Below are 6562 nucleotides of genomic sequence, written 5' to 3'. Positions count from 1 at the left end.
CAGACCTCCCACTCTCTGGATGTCAGAAACTGTAAGGTAGCGACAGCAGAGGAGGGCAGGGGAGGGCAGAGCAGAGAGGGTCTTTTTGGTAAGCCAGCAGCTTTTTCAGTGCTTATTTATAGGTTCTCTGCTTGGGGGCTTTTTCAAAAGATGCTTTCAATTTGCAGCCGATGCCTCACAAACAGCTGCATGCAATTACAGGGATTTACAGGATGCAGGCTTGAGAGACAAAATCTAAGGCTTGCGATGGTAGATACCAGTGAAATATGTAAGGGAGAAGTTTTTTCCCTAAAGAGGGGAAATTCCACCAGCCTTAAAAGGCAGGTGTAATATTCAGTCCCGTTCAGTTTTAACTCCAGGTCTGTGCTGACATGTGAATCAAATTGGCAACAGATATTTATAAAAAATTGAAGTTGCTCTGATGTCATACTCATTTGTCAGGAGATGGATGTAGCAGCTCAGTCCAGAAGCCTGTCCCAAGCAGGCGTCCCGAATGAGGCAGTTCTGTAAAGCAACGTGTGTATGGAGCAAAGGGGAAACAAAACAGTCTGACACTGCTTCTGCCTCATACCTCTGCTGCCAGGACACACATGAAGAAATAGCCAAGTCTTCAGTTTGCCACCTAAAAAAACCCAGCTCCCAGACTTTCTGAGACTTAGAGTTGTCAAAAGTTTGGCTGAGCGAGTCTGCTGGTTGCCTGCACATCCTGAAATACATTGCATACTTCCCTCATGCTGAGGGCAATGGCTTTAAACAGGCAGGCTCAGGACGTTTACAGTGAGAGCTCAGAGAGGTGCCAGTGTCACTGGGCACCCGTGGGTCCTGGCAGACCCATGGGAGCTGCAGGCTGTTCCCATAGCTCAGCTCTGTGTGCAGCACTGTTAACCCTGCTGCAGATCCCAAGGAGCTTCAAGCACATGGAGAGTTACTACAGCTCAGCTGACATGTGCTAATATCTTCATGGACCCAAAACCATAACAAAGTGAGTCTCAGAGCACACACTGATGCCCATTCAGATCAGTGGGGCACAGTTACAGAAAGCATTTTTCGGTAGTTTTTTGGAGCCAGTTTTACTCACAGGTGAACCCAGCAAGACTGGGCAGATGAGGCAGTAGCTCCCACTAATGCCCATGTGGGACTTGGAAATGTGTCATGGCAGTACTAAAGTTTCCCAGTCCCATAGGTGAGGCCAGAAGACTATCAGACAACACAAACTGGTAAAAAAGGTGATTATGCTGAGTTTAGCAAGAAATGTGTTAGCCCTGGCAATCTCACCCAGAAGCCAGAAGAGGAACTTTCCTCTCTCCTTTCATACAATAACCAAATAGTTTACCAAGTGTGTTTGGTGAACTTGTGTTCACCAAGTGAATTTGGCATCCATGCTCCAGAGGGTTTGATGGCCACTCCCATGAACATGAGAGTGCATATCTGATACAGAGGGTGGGCTCCACTTCTGCTGAATGCAGCTGTGGCAGCAGCTCTCTGGCCACAGAGAGCAGGCACAGACTTTCCCAGGCATTTTTCCAGGGAAAGCTGTGAGAAGATCAGAGAAAAGTATGAAAACCAATTCTTATCTCCACTTGCACCTGCTGTTGTGCACATGTAAAATGTGCCATGGAGATTTGTTTGCCAAAGGGTGTTTTCTTAATTAAACACTAGATAGTGTTTAGATAGATTGACCAATTAGGTCAAAGCTGTATCAGACTAGCTGTAAGAGTTAATAAATTTCTTAATAAGTATAGTAAAATATAGTATAAGATGATATACTAAAGCAATTGATCAACCTTCTATAATCGTGGAGCAAATACTAATTGTTACCCAGCTGAAGGCCTGCGGCGACATGCAGCCACTGTGCAGAACAGGGTGCAGCACCTCTTGGCTAGGGCTACAAACAGCCTTTGTGAGGAGCCCAGGCATCCTGTTGTTTTCTTAGAAGGCTGGCCCTGGGCTCTGACTGCTATAGCATAGCAGTCATGGGTGTCACTCCTAAGAGAGAAGTAGCAACAGGTTTATTGATATAAGCCAGTGATTTTACCAAGCTTCATGGTAAATGTGAGAAGGGTTTAATAAGATCTGATGACAAGGTGCACTTGATTATTTATGGCATAGAGGACTGGGTCAGACAAGACAGGCAGGGAGAGAGACTCTCCTGTTGAGTCATGAGGTTCAGAAAAGACCTCCTTGTGTTCTAAGCGCCTTCTCAGAAGGGAGTTTATGTGTGCCTAATTCCAAACTTAGACTTAGTCAATGGTTTATATCTGAAGGATTATATGTGCACAATCAATCTTTTGTGTCATTTAGCTAAGATTTCAGAGTTTAGCATGCTATTATTCACTTACTGAGAATCTCTTGAGTCAAGGGATCTCTTAGCTCTGAGGAGTAACCTTGAGAGCTACTAGTCAAAGCAAAGACCCTGGCAAACAGTCCACTGCCCTGCAGGAGAGATCAATGAGCCCTGGATGTTCACTATTTATGAAGTAAGATAATTGGTTTATAGTCATATTTGCATACCAGCTACAGAAGTTAATTTCCTCCAAACTTGGCCTGAGTTGGACCTTGACAAACAGTATGGTTGGGGGTGTGCAATGACTCATTTAAAACTGCAGCTCTATTCAGGACATCAAGAACATAAAAATAAAGTGCAAGCCAGCTGAATGTTGCCTTGCCTCAGACCTTTACAGCTACAATCATAAGCTCTTCATTTAAGGACTGCACGGTTTACTTTGGTGTAGCTGTAGACACTTGAGTATCTACCACAGGGTCTGAGTACCTTCTGGAAACTTAGCTTTCCGACAAAAAGCAATTTGGCATATGTGAAATTGAGGCACAGGCATATTAAGTTTTTTTTAGTTTTGCACATGAAGCATTGATAAATCAGAAAACAGTTTTGTGCAGGTTGACATATCAGAAACAAATCTGTGATCTTATGTCTTCTAGCAAGTGTGTTGGATCATAAGTTTACTGTATTATTTATCTCAGGATTTTTATTTTATTTTGACTGCAAAAGTCACTCATCTCACCTCCCCTCAAGAACCTGGAAATTGTTTTCCTTCCATATGATATCACTGCAGGTATCAAGCAAAGGAAATGTCCAATCTTCATTTGCAGAGCCCAACAAAAAGAGGGTACCAGGGCTCTCATCCATCTGCAAAACCAAGCGTGAGCTCTACCTTGAGAATTCAGTGTGGAACAACTCCTAGGTGATCAGTCATGTCCAAACCAGCCTTGACCACTGCTTTTCCTAAAGGTGGAAAGCTCTGGAAAACTGTATGCTCTTCCACGCTTTTCCATTTTAAACAAACAAGGTTGCGAGTCTGTGGCAGCAGAGCCTCGCACGCTGCGACCTGCAATCCCAGGCAGCGCATCTGCGCTAAAAACAGGCAGCTGCGGTCTGTCCCAGCCTATGTAAATTAAGTGAAATCTTAGCTTAAAATGGCAATAATGTGGTCTGTGGTAGACAGAAAGCAGTCTCTAGAAACACAGCTGGCATGGGAACAGACTGCATATTGCTTTTTAATTTCTGGAAGGCACCAACGTAACAAATTCATCTCAGCCCCTCCCCTGTTCCCTAGCTGTGCTTGGAAATTTTTTGTAGGACATTATTCTGTTCTCTTCAGTAGGGTTTTTATACTTGGCATGGTGCACATAAACACTTCCTAAAAATGCTTTTCAACAATTTTCATCTGAAAGAGGAGTAGTTAAAAACCTAGTTTACATAATTCAAATTTGGTGTTCTCAGGATTGTTTCAGGTGTAAAAATCCCTGGTTTCTGAGTTTGCCATTGCTCTCTGGTGTTCTGAATAGATTTTGTAATCAGTAAATGTAGTAGTAACTGAAGATGTTAATCAATCACTCATATCTAAAAGTGAGGCAAGTGAAATGGGAATAATTTGTGGTGTTGTTGAGACTACTACATTTTAGTGTCTCTGTTAGCATTCATCAGGGGCTGTTGGATGTGAATCAGAGGCTAGCTATTACAAATCAAGACTAATAACTAAAAATTCTCTCTTTTCAATGCAGCTGAGCTCATTCTGGACCTCTCAGCCTTCTAGACCCATGATATTGCAGTGAGGTGAGAACAACTCGACATGAGCCTCCTGAAAATCATGCTGGAACAGCATCCCTCAACCTTGCTGTTCACAGGTGATGATCCTGAGCAAGCTGGGTGTTGCAGCACCAGAGCCCTGTGTCCTGACGACTGCAAGCCTGAGGTAAGTAACTGGTGTGGTGTTATAGGGGTCTTTGCTGTGAAAAAGGATGTCTGTATTAATTTGCTTTGGATTGCCTTTGAATGACAACTGAGTATTAGAAGTTAAGGCTGAAGGGAAAGCTGGAATAACTCAGTCTAACTATAATTTCTAAGTAATAAGAAAATATACATATATATATATATGTATGTATATTTATAACTGAAGGTCTCTAAAGTTTTCATGTCTGTCCTACACATTAATGCTAGTTTAAATCTCTGTTCAATCCCAGGTGAAGCTGATTTCATAGCTTGCTTTTAAAAACCTGATTGTTTCATTTTTCCATGAGTTTAGGAAAGATGTGCCATATTCCTGAAGATTTTTATGGTGTCATCCTTTCTAACTATGTTATTATTTCAGGATCTACAAGTTCTTGTGCATACAGTGGCAAGGGGAAATTAAATGTGAGAAAGAACCCAGAACACCTTAAGAGACATCTTTTATCTGCCTAAACCCATGCACTGAGGTCAGATTGGTAACCCTGTACCTTCAATCCCTTTAGGTTGTGTCATTCCAGTGGAACTCATTGGAATTACTGTGGCATAGAACTGATGGAATGATTAGTTGGCTGGAAATTAGAGTCAGAATTATTTATTTTTCTCATGTGTGATTTTACCTGTTTAAACATTTCTTTCCCCATATGAAAAATTTTTAGTGGGAGGAAAAGTTATGAAGGACTTTGATTTGAAAGTATCCAAATATATTGCTTCAGTCTTCTTGTTCTAAATATGATACTTTAATATTGTTGTATTAATAATATTTACTTATGAGCCAGCTAACCAGCTGTGATGCAAATTGTCTTATTCCCAGATTCTCCTGGGCAATTTATATCCACCATGACAGCACACCCAGAGGCAGTTTCAAGTTGAACTGAGTTGAAATAAAATATTCTTGTTCAGCTAAAAAATAAACTGAAATATTTGGTTTGGGTCAAGCTGATGTAGTGAAGAAAATATTTTGGTTTTATTTTCCCAAAGGAAACCTGAGTGCTTTGGGCAAAATTGATTTGATTTTTTCCTTGAATAGAAAGTTGATTTTGTGGAAACTTTATTTCCCACCAGAGGCTGAACTGTTGGAAAGTGTCCCTAAGCTTTTGTGCTGAAGTAATGAAAGGCCTCTGATGCTTTAAGGAGGAGCTCTGCAGCCTTATTTAAAGAAACCTGTCTAAAAATCTATGCTTTATTTTAGTGAAACCTAAAGGGAAAGGTTCTTCTCCGTGTCTTGCTCTCTGCTGTAAATATTAACTATTTATATACCTGACAACGACCTTTTATACCACAAGAGGCATCTGCAGACATTTGATTTACTAAAACTTACTTTGCTTTGAGCATTTTCATTTCATCTCTGCTAGCTGATATGTTAGCTTGTTCTGAGACAATATTATGTTGTATTATGGCCAGCTGAATTTGGCTGTTTTTTCTGTAGGTAAAATTTTACTGCACCCTGACACACATCACTGCAAATTCCATTATATAAAGCTTCATATTCCATGCATTAATACCTGAACCTCTTCCACTATCTTTTTCCTCAGTTTAAACTTCCAAGCAATAGTGAGCCCTTTCCACTTGATTTGCTTCTGCTTACTGCTTAAAGATGCACTTTCTGCTCACAATTAACACTGGTCATTGTCCAAAGCCTGTCTCCCATCAGCTCTAACCCAGTGAAATAGCATCTCTTTAATGGGCTGACCGAAACCAATACACCATATTGCAAAGGTGGCTTTGTGGGAACTTTCTGCCAAGACAGCATCATCTCTGAGGAACCTTACAGCTAAAAAGCATTTTATCAGGTGATAGACACTGTAGAAGATGGTGGAGGCACTTCATCCTTTCTTTCTTCCCTTTCCCTCTTCAAAAAACTTCCATCACTTTGATGATCAGTACAAAGGAAAGGGAAAACAAAAGGAAGACAAAAGCAATTTCTTTTTCGTGTGTTCTAGTCTATAATTTGGCCATATTTCTCTGGGCTACCTTTTTACTCTTATTTCTCTAGTAGCTTGTAAACAGAAATGCAAGAGTAAAATTAATCCATAAGGACTTTCCTACATTTATGCTTGGACATTGATGGAATAAATTGTGAATCCAAAGATGTGGGCCATCTCTTCTGGATTTGCAGCATTATGTGGTGGCAGGGATTAACTCAAATATATGTGTACTTTCTAGAGGCTCATGGGTTCACCAGTGTATGGCAGACAGTACCACAGAGCTGTGAAATAGGTGAGCTCCAGGAGAGTGATGATTAAAATATTTTTGCTTTCCATACATTTGGCAGAATCAAACAGCTGCAGCCCTGAAGTTTTACATATATAAATATAT

At 41.0% G+C, this 6562-nt stretch overlaps 1 long non-coding RNA gene across 1 annotated transcript in view; it reads left to right on the top strand.

Moving 5' to 3' along the window:
* LOC137469454 (uncharacterized) overlaps nucleotides 1-4371 on the top strand; it is a 41816-nt gene extending 37445 nt beyond the window's left edge. The window contains exon 3 of the long non-coding RNA XR_010996528.1: nucleotides 4021-4371. This is a non-coding gene — a long non-coding RNA (uncharacterized lncRNA). The remainder of the gene's footprint in view (nucleotides 1-4020) is intronic.
* The last annotated feature ends 2191 nt before the right edge of the window (nucleotides 4372-6562 follow it).

This window comes from Anomalospiza imberbis, chromosome 2 (assembly GCF_031753505.1).
Source record: "Anomalospiza imberbis isolate Cuckoo-Finch-1a 21T00152 chromosome 2, ASM3175350v1, whole genome shotgun sequence".
Taxonomy (NCBI): domain Eukaryota; kingdom Metazoa; phylum Chordata; class Aves; order Passeriformes; family Viduidae; genus Anomalospiza; species Anomalospiza imberbis.
The sequence above is the reverse complement of the archived record's forward strand: the minus strand, read 5'-3'. Positions and strand labels throughout refer to the sequence as shown.